We start from the raw sequence: 16,892 nt of genomic DNA on the forward strand, positions 1-16,892 counted from the left end.
GCTGGAAAAGAAGAGGAGAACAAAGAACAAAGGAAACCTTGATACTTCAAAATGACTGGAAGACTCATCAGTGCCTATGTAAGGGAGAAAGGAAACTTCTGAATGATGAGCCTCCACGCAAATTGTCCATCGCTCTTCCTAGGAAAACAAGTTGAGATTCCCTGATTTATTGGTCAGTTCCTACAGAAGTGCCTTCAATCAGTGTCTTGATTTGTCTTCTGCATGATTGAGAGTGCTGGTGTTGTAACAGTATTTAAATATGAGTGATTTCTATTTATTTTGAGTTTGTGGGGTCTTGTCGTGTGAGTGTGGTTGTGAATGATCTCTTTTGGAAGATATATTGTCACCAAACTAAACTTCCTGCTTAATCACTTGTACGTGTCCAGGAAAATGTATAGTATTTGTCAGGTGCTTTGTATCCTCTATAATTATTGATATGTAGGAAGCACACAAACAAACCATTGGTTTGTATAGGATGATGGAGTGGTAAGTAGCAGACCTCAGTTTCCCAGACTGTCATCCACTGTCCTTTTAGAATATAATTTACAGCTGCTAATTTATTCATTCAGCAAACATTTATGAAATGCCCTTGCATGCCAATCACTGTGCCAGACAATGAGTCTACAGATGTGGGCAAAATAAAGTACTGTCCTAAAGGAGCTCATAGCATAATGGGGAGACCAGTAGGAAAATGTATTATTACACTTCGTGCAGTGACATAGCATAAGGTGTTGGAGGAGAATGATAGTGAGAGGGAGAAAGTCTAGATATGCTGCCAAAAGGAGGGGGGTACTGTTGGTGGCCAGTCAGTGTGTTCCTGGACAACTGAAAATACTTTAATAATCAAAGCAATTTTAGTTTGTGAGACAATATCAATAATTTTTATGTTTTTAAGATGTCAAATTTTTTAAAACTGTAGAAAATAACTTCTGAATTCCTTTCCTATCATTATATTTACCCCTTATTTATTTGCCTTTGTCATGCAACCTGATGCTTATTTATATAGTGTCTGGTATTATTTAACAGTTCTTTTTTATTTAAATGCAGTTGAATTTTGAATTTAGACTTTTCCATGATTCAAAATTCAGAAAGTCAACTAGGAGACATTAAAAAGTCTCTACGCCATCCTCGTATCATCCAGGTTGCCTTTCTAGAAGCAACCACTCTTGCCTTTTGTTTATTATGCTTCTGAAGATATTCTATGAATGTTTGTGGAAATATATATATACAGACAGTCCTCGGGTTACATCAGACTTGATGTATGTCGTTTTGTGGTTACGTCGCCATCTCCCATTTATTTATTTTAAAAAAAGTTCCGTCATTTCGATGTATGTACATATATGCTTTATGTGTTTTATTATTTATTTACCACAAGTAAAGGTCAGGAATTGTTACCTTTCTTTTACATTTTTTTTTTTTTTTTACTGTTTCACTTCATTACTGCTTTGTATGTGCTCCATGTAGTGATATAGGTGCTTATGTAGGTGGGTTTGACTTACGGCGAAAATCTCCTTACGTTGCGCCATAGGAATGGATCTCCGACGTAACCCGAGCACCCACAATATAGCATATATTTTTCTTTCTTCCTGTTTTTCACGTGTGTGGTAACACATTACATGCCTGCTGTACACTTTGCTATTTTTATTTAATATATTATTTTATATGTAGCAGTGGGACAAATATGAAGTTCCCAGAGGTCAGGCACCATTGTCTTGTTAGTTTCTAGAGCACCTTTTCTATAGCCTCTTAGTGTCTTTCATAAGACTTAGTACATGCTAAATATGTACTACGTGTTCATTTAGATAACCAGCAATTCATTGAGAACTTGCTTTATGACTGAGGAGGGACTTGGTTTATTTTGTCTTTCTCAAAATGGAACCCATGGGCTCTCTAACTGGGTCAATTTAGTCCTAAAGGATGACTTTATTACTAATTCTGTGTGACAGAATCATGTCTGCAACTTGTTATTTTGTTTGTTTTCTCCTGTTTTCTCTTGAGTATAAAATTGACTTTGATATTGTACTTGCAAAATTACATGTTCTTTTTGGAAATTCAGTAGAGTACCTTGACCCTAGAGTCAGACCCTCATGTGTGCCAATAAAGACCCATGAGTTATGCTTAAACCAGCCGTGGGCAAACTACGGCCTGCGGGACGGATCTGGCCCATTTGAAATGAATAAAACTAAAAAAAAAAAAGACCGTACCCTTTTATGTAATGATGTTTACTTTGAATTTATATTAGTTCACACAAACACTCCATCCATGCTTTTGTTCCGGCCCTCCGGTCCAGTTTAAGAACCCATTGTGGCCCTCGAGTCAAAAAGTTTGCCCACCCCTGGCTTAAACCCTTGAGTCCTGCCAGTTTTCATCACTACAGAGGCCTCTTAAGATCTTGCTTTCCAAAGGTGATGAGATTCAGATGCCTTCTCAGAAGCTCCCAGAGTATTCCTTCCCTTTTAGCCATTTACCTGGATTGATGACAAGGAAAACCTTCTTTGCTTTTTCACATGTCAAAGCTGAAGAAACAGGATCTCCAACAAAATTTCTTCTCTTATCTTTTTGCACATGTTCATTTGTACAATAGCCCTTGTTTGTGTGATGTACAAGCAAGGATCCAGTCTATTCACTCCATTCCTAATTCTTAAAGCCTTCATGGTGTTAGATTTATAAAGCACTTTAGCCCTTTGTCTTGTGTTTTGTTGTAAATGACATAGGCAGAAATGATATATAATTCTGCATTTGATAATCACTGTATACACCTGCATTAATTTAATAAAACATTCTTATTTATTGTGGTTCTGGTACACCAGCATGACCATTTTTCTTGTCTTATAAAAACCACTCCTAATTTAGCATCCTAGTGGAGACAGTTACTTGAAAGATCTTCAGCCATCTTCCTCGTTCTTTTTTTCCCCATAGCTTCTATGTCTACACAGCATGCTCTTAAGTCTTGCATAATGAAAAATATCAAAAGAATTATTTTTAAAAGCATATTTTGAAAATTTTTATTCTCTGTAACTCCATAGCTTCTTTTAGGAAAATACCAAAAAAAAAAAAAATTGTCAGAATTGTGCCATCCGAATTGAAGAGTTGAGGGAGGGAAAGTGGAAGAGATGGAGTGGTAAAGAGAACTACAGGGAAACAAAGGGGCTTTCCTTTATGCGAGTACTCTTCTCAGATCAGTAAACATGGATATGTAAGCCAACACACATGAAGCTGGATGTAGTTCAATCTTCAGGTTCTGAATAGGAAGTGAGAAACCTAGAGCAAAGCCAAGGTTAGAATTGAGTCCTGGTACAGAGTGCTACCATAGGGAGATTTATGGTTTTACAACAAATGACAACACTTGTCATTCAAGGAAGTATAGAACTTTTAATGCTGTCATCTAGCTTAATTAGTCACCAAGTTCACTTTACAGAGACTTTTGGTCATTTCTCTGAATCAGACACTCAAAAGGTGATGATGATTTCTAAGAATATAGGCCAGATTCTATAAGGTGTTTTTTAAAAAAATTTATATCTATATCTATATATCTATATAGTTGATTTTAGAGAGAGAGGATGGGAAAGGGAGAGAGAGAAATATCAATGTGAGAGTGAAACATTGATGTGAGAATCATTGATAGGCTGCCTCCTGCACACCTCCTACTGGCAATTGAGCCTGTAACCCATGCATGTGCACTGACTGAGAATCAAACCGTGATCATCTGGTTCATGGGTTGTCACTCAACCACTGAGGCACACTGGCCAGACTCCTTGTTATAATTTAAATGTTTCCAGAATTATTTTTATTTTAAGAAAAGTTAAAGTTTGACCAAACTGAAGCAATTGTTAGTAGTTGGGTGCTATAACTAACAACCATGATAATTACCATTCATTGAGCATATATTCTATGCCAGGAACTAAGAGTTACATATATTATCTCACTTAATGCCATGAACCAGCAAGGAGGTGTTCCAAACAAGGAAACCACATTTGCCTGGATGACTGCCAAATCAGCAAAGTTAAATAAGTGCATAATTACAGTGATACTATGGGGAAGCTTTAAAAAAGTTTTGATTGAAATTCCCGCTGCTTATTTACTTACATCTTTTCCCTCAACAAAAAATGTAAAAAGGTCATTTAAAAGTATTGTATATAAGACTATGACATTAATTTTGAATGGACAGTAAATAGCCAAATATTGGCTGAAATATAAACTTCTTAGTTTCTTAATTATTGTGAAGCTATCATTTTGGCTCCATTTTCCCCACTTATTAATGATCTGATTATATATTCTATAATAGAAAAATGCAATTGGATGGACAGGAAGTCTAGAATACCCATTTCCATTGAGGAAACATTAATGGTAAACACAGATTCCCCATCTCCTCTTTCCACTCAGTGTGAACTCTGTAGGAGATACCTTCTTGCAGAAAATGAGTATGTAATCCTTTCTTGGCTGAGAAGAAAGTCAGGCTTGGGAGATAGGCAGCCGTGGAGTGAAATCTCACTCACAACCAGGATTCAATCCCTCACCAGAGCCTTTCATGTCAGATGACAAACCAGGGTGCGACCTAAGGGTTGAGGGCAGGTTAGAAATGTTAAGGGACACGCATTGCAGAGATAGGCCTGAGGAAATGAGCAGCAGCAACCTGGTTGAAGGTGAGGGAAAGGGAGGTGAAGATCCACCCAGTCTTTAAACTTGCATCATCTCTAGGCTGGGAACTAGCCAAAGGATCCCACAAAGGTTCTCAATGTGTTGATATCCCTGGGCGTGACTACGATGGTGCTGTAATGAGTTCAAATAGTGTTCCTGTGCCTACATTTTGAGAAGGGGTAATTTTCAAGATAATAACTGAATAGGCTCCAATAACAGAAGAAGGCTGTGCGGCAGGATTGCAGTATACCTCAACATCTTAATCTGATTTTTCTCTGTGTAGTTCCCTTTACCTGCCCTCTCTCTCTTCGTAGCCTGAGGGTCTATTTCCCTCCCCAGCCCCATGCCAAAGCTCAGGCATAGAAAGTACCACAATAACACCTGCACTTCCCACAATTCACTACAAGCAGCTCAGTGGCTCAGTTACTCATTGGGCATCTTCCACAGGCCAGGCATTTACAGTGCATTGTGGGGAAGTGAAAGAGATTAAATGTGGCTCATGCAGTCATGGAGCTTATCTGAGGAGACAATACATACATTCATGAAGAATTAAGTAATAACTCAAGTGTTAGGGAATGTGAGACTTTAAGAAAATGTCTCAAAACAGTGAGAAGAACTCTTCGTAATACTTTAAGCAATAAAAAAACAAAACAGTGAGAAGAGAGGACATCAAAAGCTGTGAAGCAGAGGGAGGAAATCCTAGGTGCTAGGAAACCTGCAGCAAGGAGGCCAGATCCCACTTGGCCCCTGGAGAATGGAGAGGTGCCTACCTCTGAGGATGTGCATCTTAGTCCACTCAGGCTGCCATAACAAAACATCACAGACTGGGTAGATTATCAACAACAGAAGTTTTTATTCCTCACATTTCTGGAGTTCGGGAAATCGAAGATCAAGGCACCAGCAGTGTTGTGTTGTGGTCAGGACCCTCTTCCTGACTCATGTGTCCTCACATGGTAGAAGGGACAAAGGATCATTGTGGGGTCTTTTTCAAAAGAGCAGTCATCTCATTCATGAGAGCTCCACCTAAGCACCTCCCAAAGACCCCATTGTCCTAATACCATCATTTTGGGGATTAGGATTTGGGGCGAAGAGGTGGACCAAAATTTTCAAACCATAGCTGTGTAGAAAGCAGGTGTTTTTTTTTCTTCTTTTTATAAAGGACTAGAGGCACGATGCACGAAATTCATGTGAGAATAGGCCTTCCTTCCCCCAGCTGCTGGCACTGGCTTCCCTCTGGCACCTGGGCCCCGGACTTCCCTTGCAGCCCCGGCTGTGTCTGATCTAATTAGCATATTATGCTTTTATTATTATAGATAAGTTTAATGATTGAAGAAAATCTGTGATCCCTTATATTTCTAGTGGAAATCTAAATTAGTACAACCTCTGAAAAGGATAATTTGGCAATATCTATAAAAATTATAAATGACAGAGTAATTCCATTTAGAGAAATTAACCTTACACTGTATTCTCATAGGTGTAAAATGACTTATGTATAAAGGATATTCATTGCAATTTTATTTATAATAGAAAAACATTGGAAACAACCCAAACACCCATCAATAGGGAACTGATTAAATGTGCTGGCACATCAAAACAATAGAATACTTTATTAGATAGCCATGTAAACAAATAAGGAAATTCTTTCTGCACTGTCATAAAAATAGATCTCCAATATATATATTTATCATTTAAAAGGGAAGTTATAGAACGGTGGACAGTATGCCACTGTACACATGTTATATTAAGCATATAACATGTACACTATGAACACTTAATTTGCATACTAGGTACTAACTAGTAGTATGTATACTATGTACACTTAAAGCATATATTATGTGCACTATGTATCTTTCCAGATATACATTTTGCACCTTTGAAAGGAAAAAAATATAGATGTATATTTGCCATTGATGCAAAACATATATATCAGAAAGGATGCATAAGAAATTGGTAAAACTGGTTGCCTTTGGGGTGGCATATTGGGTTCCTGGTGGGAGAATTTTTTTTTTTTAAATATATTTTATTTATTTTTTACAGAGAGGAAGGGAGAGAGATAGAGAGTTAGAAACATCAATGAGAGAGAAACATCGATCAGCTGCCTCCTGCACATTTCCCACTGGGGATGTGCCCGCAACCCAGGTACATGCCCTTGACCGGAATCAAACCTGGGACCTTTCAGTCCACAGGCCGACGCTCTATCCACTGAGCCAAACCGGTTTCGGCATGGTGGGAGAATTTTACTGGTGTAACTTTTGAATCCTGTGAACATATTACCCATCTATAATAAAAGCATAATATGCTAATTAGACGGATGTCCTTCCAAACAAACTTCCAGACGAAGCCAGGGCTGCTAGGGAAGCCCGGGTCCCAGGTGCCAGAGGGAAGCCCATGCCGGCAGCCAGGGGAAGGAAGGCCTACTCTTGCATGAATTTCATGCATTGGACCTCTAGTCATAAATAAATAAACTATAGTTTTTAAAAGGTTGAGCTCCATTACTTGCCTTTCAGGGAATTTTATAAACTTTAAAAGAAATAATAACTCTCAATGTATAAGTCCAATACAAACATCAGTTGTGAGGAAGTTTAAACAACTAAATTCCACCACCACCGGATTTCAGTCTGGACTTGAACCCAACTGATTTGAATTATTATTTTTTTCATTTAATTTTCCTCTATTTTTCACTGGTGTCACCTCAGCACACCTCTAGTATGTGGAAGCATGATCAGGTAATTTATAGCCTTTGATTAAGCAGCTATGGGTTTGGATCCACGTAATGTAAATGATATTATAAACAAACAAATGAACCAAATCAACCCACTGTTAATAGACATGAAAATGCTTCCATCGATATGAAATAACTAAAACATTTGGACCTTGGGAAAGCTTGCAAAAATGATCCTAACTTATATTTATCTAGTCTGAGAACTGAGTTTAGGATGTGAAGTTTTTGCATAAGAGTGAGGTGAAGCTATTTGGTCAGCATTTCAGGGGATATTGGTGACTATAAAAACCCCCAACCTAGGCTTCCCCTTTTAGCATCTTGGCTTCTCTGTGGGAAACTTTGGCTGCCTGCCCCTAAACCGAGCATCCAGCCTTTGTTTGACAAGACACAAAAAAAGCTGTTTCACCTCAAAAATCTCAGCAGTGGTAAAAACTGAAAAGGGAAAGATCATGGAGAAGTTACTCAAAAGACAACAAAATTTACATAACTGAAACTGATTAAGAGAACTGTTGTGAGAATTAAAGAAAATGCCATGTCATACTTGAGTAATAAAAAAACAAAACACCTAATATCAGCAACAGCAGATGACTAACAGCAGCCTTCAGGTGTCAAACACCTTTCTTCCTTTTGGACACAAATAACTTAGCAAGCTTGAGGTAATGCTAATGTATATGAGACCATGCAAAGTCATCTCTTTCTAGGATGCTAAGGGTGTTTGGGACTTTCAAACGTGATTAAAATAATTCAGGTTTCTAGCAGAGAACTTAAAAAACACACAAACCACTGCTCTATAAGTTGCTTTATACTAGGTGACCATGAAAAGGGAAAAAATCTAGCTTTATTGAGAAATGTACATATATTTAGAAGATTGGGAATTTGCTTCAAAGACCTACAGTTGCCCTAACTGGTTTGGCTCAGTGGATAGAGCATCAGCCTATGGACTCAAGGGTCCCAGGTTCGATTCCAGTCAAGGGCATGTACCTTGGTTGCGGGCACATCCCCAGTGGGGAGTGTGCAGGAGGCAGCTGGTCGATGTTTCTCTCTCATCAATGTTTCTAACTCTCTATCCCTCTCCCTTCCTCTCTGTAAAAAATCAATAAAATATATTTAAAAAAAAAAAAAAAAAAAAAGACCTACAGTTGGTCAGACCCAAGTTCCAATTTCATTAATTCTATGACTTTGGATATGTAATTTAACTTCACTAAGCCTGTTTGCTAATGAATGAAATAAAATAAGGACTATATGAGGGAGCATATCTAAAATGCTTAGAACAATGCCTGGTGTAGTCAATTTGTTTACTGATATCACTGGTGGCAAGAAATGGTTTATTAAATTATCTTAAGGTGTAAGAGCTATGAATCCAACCAGACTGTTATTGTTATGAATGATTTAAATACTACTTTTTTTGAAATATATTTTTATTAATTTCAGAGATGAAGGGAGAGAGAGAATCATTGATGGCTGCCCCCTGCATACCCTACACTGGGTATTGAGCCTGCAACCCGGGCATGTGCTCTGAATCAGGAATTAAACTGCGACCTCCTAGTTCATTGGTCAACACTCAACCACTGGCTGGGCTTAAAAATTATTTTTAATTAAAATTAATTTTGTATTTATTAAATTTTTATATTTAAAAATTAAAAACATTTAAGTTAAAATATTTAACTTTTCTTTTTATCTTTAAAGTTAAAATAACTGTGAATTAAAGTTCTGCTGGGTTGATGATCCAAGTCTTAATAATTTTGGAATTTTTCATAATGTTTAACTAGAATTTCTTTTCTTTTTCAATTTGTACATTTAAAATTCTGGCATCAATTCCTTTTTATTCAGCTGGCTTCCCCCATGTCAGTTATTATGGAGCTACTGTAAAACAGAAGTTGTGTAGCATAACATAACATTTTTAGGGAAATTTAGTAAACTTTTGGATAAACTATATTTTGTTTTGTTTTTAAAGAAAAATGCTTCATTCTTTGCTAATTTCAGAACAAACAGCTTCCTAGTGAAAGTAATTTCTCTTTTTATACCTTAAGTTAAATTTATGTCTATTCTGTCTAAATTTGTGTCAAATTGAACACAAAATCATAACAAAACAATGATGCAGCTTGGTTTCTAACTACACAGAAATGAGTGCACCATAAATGAGAACTTATCATTTTTATTGAACATTTGTTGAGCATCTACTGTATCCTCTAGGCATTATGTAGAATGCAGAGATGACCCAGATATTCACACTGCCCTTAAAAACATGAAGATTAAAACATATTATTAGTAGTAAAGGGCATAACAACCCTCACCCCCGCCCCCCAAAAAAAAACACACAAAAAAACATACAAATAACAGGACTTGTCAGAAATACAGACACAAACCATTGAATCACTGGAAAACATTTAAAGCAGTTTGAACTTAATTGTTAAACTCTCTACTGCTTCAGTTAAATTTGATCAAACCTTTGAGGGTTAGTTTATGTATTTTGGTGCCCCATTGAGTTTAATCCAAATATGGTATTTTTGTAGTTCCATCTGTTTTATGCCATATCACAGCACTAGAACATATGGAAATGATTTAATAAATAGTATTATTTAGTATCTAATACATGCTAGGCAGTGTTCTGAATGCTTTGTTAATTCATTTAGTCCTTGGAGGAGGTGAGTGTAGCCTCCATCTACACTGCTGCCATCTTGGATCCTCTCTATTTATGTCCTTCGATTCTAAATGATAATTTTGCTGAGTAGAGTAATTTTGGTTGTAGGTCCATGCTTCTCATCACTTTGAATATTTGGTGCCAAACCCTCTGGCCTGCAAAGTTTCTGTTGAGAAATCAACTATAGTCTTATGGGAGCACCCTTTTAGGTAACTAACTGCTTTTCTGTTGCTGCTTTTAAGATTCTCTCTTTGTCTGTAACCCTTGGCATTTTAATTATGATGTGCCTCGGTGTGGGTTTCTTTGGGTTCATCTTGTTTGGGACTCTCAATGCTTCCTGGACTTGTATGTTTATTTCCTTTGCCTGGTTAGGGAAGTTTTCCGTCTTTTTCTTTTCTTTTTTTTATTTTAAGTTGCATTCTTTTATTTTTTTTTTTACATATTTATTGAATATATTGGGATTACATTGGTAAATAAAATTATGTTTCAAGTGTACAATTCTATAATACACCATCTATATATTGTGTGTTCATCATCCAAAGTCTAGTCTCCTTCTGTCACCATTTATCCCCTCTTAACCCTCTTTTACCTGCCCCCTCAACCTTTCCTTTTGCTAATCACCATACTTTTGTCTGTGTCTGAGTTTCTTTTTGTTTGTTTTTGCTTAATTCCTTCACCTATTTCACCTAGCCTCCAACTCCCTCCCATCTGACAGCTGTCAGTCTACTTTCCATATCTGTGAGTCTGTTTCTATTTTGTTTATTATTTTGTTCATTTGATTTCACATATATGTGAAATCATATGCTATTTGCTTTTCTCTGACTGGCTTATTTCACTTAGCATAATACCTTCAAGGTCCATCCATGCTGTAGCAAAAAGTAAGATTTTTTTCTTTTTTATGACTGAGTAGTAGGTTTTTAATTCCTTGCTCTCTTTCTTCTCTTCTTGTACCCCTATGATTTGAATGTTCTTACACTTGGTTTTGTCCCAAGGCCCCTTAAACTATCTTTATTTTTTCTATTTTTTTTCTTATTGCTCTTCTGGTTGGGTGTTATTTGCTACTTTACCTTTCAAATTGCTGGTTCCATCTTCTGCTTCATCTAAACTACTGTTGACAGCCTTAAGTCCTTTTGAAATTTTCTTGATAGTCATTAAATCCAAGGATATATATCCTTCTTAATTCAAAAAATGACTTTATTATATTGCCTAGAAAGAAAAATATTATTTCTTATTGTTTTTCAAGGGAGTTGATTAGTTAAGAGTATTAAGTCCTGAAGAAATTTGGGACTTTTAGAGAAAGTGAATCCAGAGAACCCAAATTGCTAATAAGAACAATTTATGAATGTAGGTCATGGAGCTCGAAAAGAAGTTTCTTTTTTATATTTCTCCTAGATTATGTGAAAGGTTGACACTGGTAAATCCTGTGGACAGTCAGGGAAGCCTTGAGTTTGGTTGCTATGAAGAGAAGAGTTACAATTGGGGGATCAAAAGGTGAATGTGGAGAGGATGAAGTAAGCCAGGAGACTACTTACTCAAAATCAGATGGTTAAGGAAATTCTCTGGTTTGAACTTTAAGAAATTGCTGGAATTGAATAATTTCACTCACACACAGACACACACACACACACACATGCCTACATACACATCTATTGAAAAAGAAAAGACATAACAAATAACAAATGTCTTTTGCAATTGAGCTTGTGGCTACCATGATCATCCTTAAATCTCCTGCTAGGAGAGGTAGGGTATTGCCTACCAGGTGCAGGTATGACAGGGAGTGACTATCCTGGCTGTTATATCCATAACGAAATGTTCTGCTCCCCCTCCGTCACATCAGCCCTTCCAATCCTCCCAGTTTCCTTCCTTTCCATTCACCGTATGATGGCTTATCCACATTTTGGTCACTTTTCCCGGAATTCCTGTCTCTTCACTCTGGGAATCGCATTAAGACTGGGCCTTCTGACTGGGCCTCTGGCAGTCTTTAGTACCTCATTTGACCCAACTATTTTCCTGTTCTCTTGAACAAGTCAGGTCATAATTTCACAAGCTTAGACATACAACGCACGGAGTAAAATGTTTATTAAATCTGATTAATAACATTTTTAGAAAATTAATAATTTGTGGAGTCAAGTTATTTATGTATGAAATATGTAAGCATGTATATATAGATATAAATCGATATATATACCCACACAGAACATATACATATAAGAGAGATCATTAGTGTATATGTCTAGTGTGGATACAAAGCAGTTGCAGCCTATGAAAAAGGAACAGAAGAAACAGGGAGGGAAAAGTAAAAGAACTAGAGTTGACAAAGAGTAAGAAAGCAAAGATGGCCACATACCTTCTACTCTTAATGCACAGCATGTCACTGTCAGATAATGTCATGAATCCCCAGGGTTCTGCCACTAACATTTTTTTCTTTCCCACTCCCAGGTCTGGAGAGGGTTCATTCAATCCTCTTATTTATCAGCTTTTGATCACTCTTAAAAGGTTTCACTTCCCATTAGCTTCTCTAAGGCTATCCCTGATATACATTCTTTTTTAGGATTATTTCAGGAGTGTTTGGTTGAAGAGAAATCACAGATTCCATTTTTATCAAAATAAAGAGAATAGTAAACAAAGAAAACCCAGAGCTAGGTGATGGGGGTTAAATGTCAGCTCTCTTATTTACTCAATGTGTAATCTCCAGCAAATTGTCTACACAGTCTGTGCCTCAGTTTCCCTACTTATAAAAATCGGACCAACGACTATACCTACCTCCTAGGATTGTTGTAGGAGTTAAATGAGTTCATACACATAAAGCACTTAGAACTGCTCTGGCAATATTTAGACCTTTATAAATGTTAACCTGTATTACTGTTTTCCTCTTTGGTTAAGAATTGCTTAAAAGTAGGAATAGACTGCACATTCCGCTAATCCCTTGGTCACTCTTCCACACCAAACTTCCATCCTAGAATAGCATCAGGAAGGGAGGCTGGCATGAAATGTGTAGCTGACCTCTAGGTGTTTCCTCACCTTCCTCCACCTATGACAGGAGCCAGTCTGAACTGGCCCAGCCTTGATGCAATCCAGCCTGTGCCATTTCCTCTGCATTCTCTATCCTTCATTAATCTCTAGCCAGTGGGAGCTGCTGGTGTTATGGCCACCGCTCTTATTTGTTGCCTCACATTCCAGCTTTATTTGCTAAGGAAAAATACTCAGAATCACTGGCTAAGTGAAGAGGAAACTTTGGGGCTAGGAAAAATCTTCCCTAAGCCTGACGGGAGCAAAATTCCCTTGTACATTATATCCTTAGAAGGTTCCTCAAAAGTTTAACTTTTTTTTCAGCCAATTGAACTTCCTTAACCTGATTTCCTAGAAAAGCCAGATATTCAGAGAAGTTGTAGGGCACTGATGATCTAACAAAGAGGTCAGTAAATTCTCCCACAGAGTCCCTTCTCAGGCCTGAAAAATTACCTGCCAGCATAGGAACATGTTCAAACCTGTTGGCAGGGACAGCCTCCAACTATTTGCCTTCCCTCAAACTGTTCATTGGCCTAATTGCCTTCCCACAACTAGGTCCTGAGTTGCTACAAACGCCCTGTCAAGCAGGCTGACCAGCCAGTCTATTTTCCCACAATATGGGCCCGGTGTCTTCAGGTACACACCCTTTGACCCAGAGATTCCACATACGGCAAGTGTTTCCAAGAAATAACTAGACTAGGACTCAGAGCCAACTGTACAGCATCATTTGTGGTGCCATTCTTTTATAATATCAACAATATTGAAAATAACCTAAGTGGCCATCACTAAGGGAAGGCTTAAGTAAATTATGGTATAGCCATACAATGAAATACTAATTAAGATTTACAAATAATCATGGGATCTATAATTATTGATATGAAAAGATGCCCATAATATCTTTGATGAGTGATGAAAGCAGTTCACTGAGCAGCATTCTGAGATAAGGACACTTTAAATTAAAGTTGCATTCATAGAGACATATCCAGAGAGCTATAGAGAATTATATTCACCAAAATATTAACAACAGTTAACTCTAGGGTTAGGTATTTGGGTAATTTTTCTTTTTTTTCATTTAAAATTATTTTACAATAATACAATATGTCATTTTACAACCTGCAAAAAACAAAACAAAAACACACACACAAAAAAAAAACCCCTAAACTTTTTGCATTTTAATTATGAGGGGAAAAATAAGCTAAGGTGTGTTTTTTTACTTCTTTATTGAATTTATTGGGGTGACATTGGTTAATAACGTGACATAGGGTTCAGGTATACAATTCTGTAATACATCATCTGTATATTGTGTTGTGTGTTCACCATCCCAAGTCAAGTCTCCTTCCATCACCATTTATCCCCCTATATGCTCTTTAAGCTAGGTTGGCCACACCAACCAGGTGATAGCATACAAATCATAGAATTAATATTTATTGAGCACTTACCATAGACCAACAGGCCCTGTTTGAAGCACTTTCCATGTCTCAAATCATTTATACAGCAATGCTATAAGGCAGGTCTTTTATGACCCCTATGTTACAATGGAACAGGAACCAAAAGAGAAAGTCATTAGTTCAATGACTCAGGGCTGGTGAGAGATGAAACAGAGTTTTGGACAGAGGTCTCTGATCATGACCTCTGTGCTGCTCCAAGTAAAGTTCACTGGCTCCTTATCTTTAGGGAGCTGAAAGGGGCTGAGGTCTGAGGAGCCAGGGAGTGAGGGGAGCAGGATCCTGTCCTCTTCTCCCTGCTGCCCTGCTGTTCCGAAAGCTCTTCAGCCTCCCGCTGGCCACCTGTTTATTTAAACCCTCTGAGCTTCAGTTTCCTCTTTTGTAAAACAGGGAAGCCTTCTCTGGCCAACCATCTTAAAATTAATTAGTCCCCACTGTATGCCATATATGGACCTAGTAACTACTTGTCTTATGACACTTACACTTCCCCTCACCTTCATTACCAACCTCCTCTCAGGCCAAGTGACAGACCCCAGCTGCACCCAGTGGGATTGTCCTCAGAGCAGGCTGGGAGACACTGGGCATTCTCTATACCTGCATTAACCCCTGGTACAATATTTCTGTTCATTTGCCATTCCCCACAATAGACATGGGCCCCCCAAGGCAGAGACAATGTCTTGCATCCCAGGGCCTGGAAAATAATGTTGTTCAAATAATAAACATCCCTTCTGGAATGAGTAGCTGGAAATTAAAGCCACATGGCCTTATGATTCTAGAATAATAGTTAAGGAAAGCAATGCTTGCATATCAACTTTTTTAAATTTTGTTTTCCACCTCATCTGGCAAAAAAAAAATCATGTTAGAATTACCATTAAATAAAGAGGTCACTAATTTTAACATGTGTCTACATAAGAAATGTCCAAACCAATAATTTTTATGAGTTTGTTTGAGCCAAACTGAGGAAAATTTCTGGGAAGCAAATTCTCAATGGATTGAGAAAATGCTCCAGAGAATGGCAGTTTTGGAGCTTATCTTATACACTAGAATCAAAGGAGGAGATGTAAGTAGGGTAACATGAAATCCATTGGTGGTAGATTAAGAGGAAGAAAGCAAAGCAGGGAAATCTGGAGGACTGGATAAAAAGCAAACTGCAAAGAGACATACTTCTTGTACATTGGCGGGTACAGGATAGTTAATAATTAGCATTTACAGCACATAGAGATGGTATGCTGGGAACGAGGTAGCACTGTAGTGTGTGCTCTGGCACAGCGGGTCTGAAAATGATGATTACTCTGACATTTCAAAGATATGTTATCTTAGATGCAAAAAGACAGTAGACAGGCTCCATTAAGGAAAAAACGGACCTTTGTCAGGAAGTTACTGGCTTTGGATGTGACTACCACCATCACCCATTTTTAGATGGTCATTTTTATGTTCAGACCATCCTATGTGATTATTTTCAGTTTCTGGGTTTGTAAGGCTTGCCATGCAGACCTCCCCTGAGTCTGTCAGGTCTAGAAGGGGGCCCCTTTTTCATCCACACCTGTATCCTCATCACTTTGGGCAAACCTGGTACTTAGCTCACCCTACTTCTGCTTGGAAATAACTAGACTTGGGTACCTCTGTCCAACAGAGCCATAGCATCTGAATCCTCTCTCCCCTCCCTGAAGTTCCCCAGAACACTCAGCCTCTTTCCCTGAAGCTGCTGAAGTTTGAGAGAGAGACAGGGAGAGAGCAGCTCAGTGCCAGTAAGCGAGCCTTTGCATGTAACTCTGTTTCACGGGGCCTCCCACCACTAGGCTCAACAAACAAGTTTTTTGTTTTGCTTTGTTTGCAGTCTACCCCAAGTTCTGTAACTTCAATGCTGACACCATTATTTCATCATTGGGGACCCTTGACCCATCAGCCACAGTCACCCTGCATACCTTTGGGCTGAGGTGTGGGGCTTGATGCCCCATTGTCATGATAACATCCTTCCTTCTCCCCCCAGAGGAGAATGTGCCACAACCAAAGTACCCTCTGGGTGACCTGTTCTGACCCTACCTTTTGTTGCTCAGCCTCATTTAACACCTAGGACAGTGAGAGACCCTTACTCTACCCTCCCACCCTCACCACCACCTACATGAGAGCATTTCCTACTGGATCTCAGGGAGTTTTCTTGTATCTAATAGCCCATTTACTGAGGGCTCTTGTCCTTTCTCTTTCAGAATGCCATGCTTCTATCAGCATCTAAGCTTTGTCACCAAAACAGGCAGGCTCTGTGAGGGTCTGGGATTTACCCTACTGCCAGGTAAACAGGATAGTCTGTTACTGTTTCAGGGGGGCAGGCAGGAGGCGCTGTTACTCACAGGGCAGCAAGCAGCCTGAGTAGGCTCATGATGAGCATGAGATGTTTTCTATGCGCCCCAAGTTCCATGGAGGGCATGGAGGTGGGCCT

The 16,892-nt window shown here is 38.3% G+C and overlaps 1 protein-coding gene across 2 annotated transcripts in view; it reads left to right on the forward strand.

Moving 5' to 3' along the window:
* The window catches only part of PDCD1LG2 (programmed cell death 1 ligand 2), a 111,714-nt gene that overhangs the window by 13,829 nt on the left and 80,993 nt on the right, over window positions 1-16,892 (forward strand). Inside the window, exon 1 of one of the 2 annotated variants that reach the window (XM_036331063.1) lies at window positions 38-172. The exons of the other annotated variant lie outside the window; for it this stretch is intronic. The gene's annotated coding sequence lies outside the window, so the exon portion shown is untranslated. Of the gene's footprint in view, window positions 1-37; window positions 173-16,892 lie in introns of those variants that run through there. 2 annotated transcript variants of the gene reach the window in all.

This window comes from Myotis myotis, unplaced genomic scaffold (assembly GCF_014108235.1).
Source record: "Myotis myotis isolate mMyoMyo1 unplaced genomic scaffold, mMyoMyo1.p scaffold_m19_p_12, whole genome shotgun sequence".
Classification (NCBI taxonomy): Eukaryota; Metazoa; Chordata; class Mammalia; order Chiroptera; family Vespertilionidae; genus Myotis; species Myotis myotis.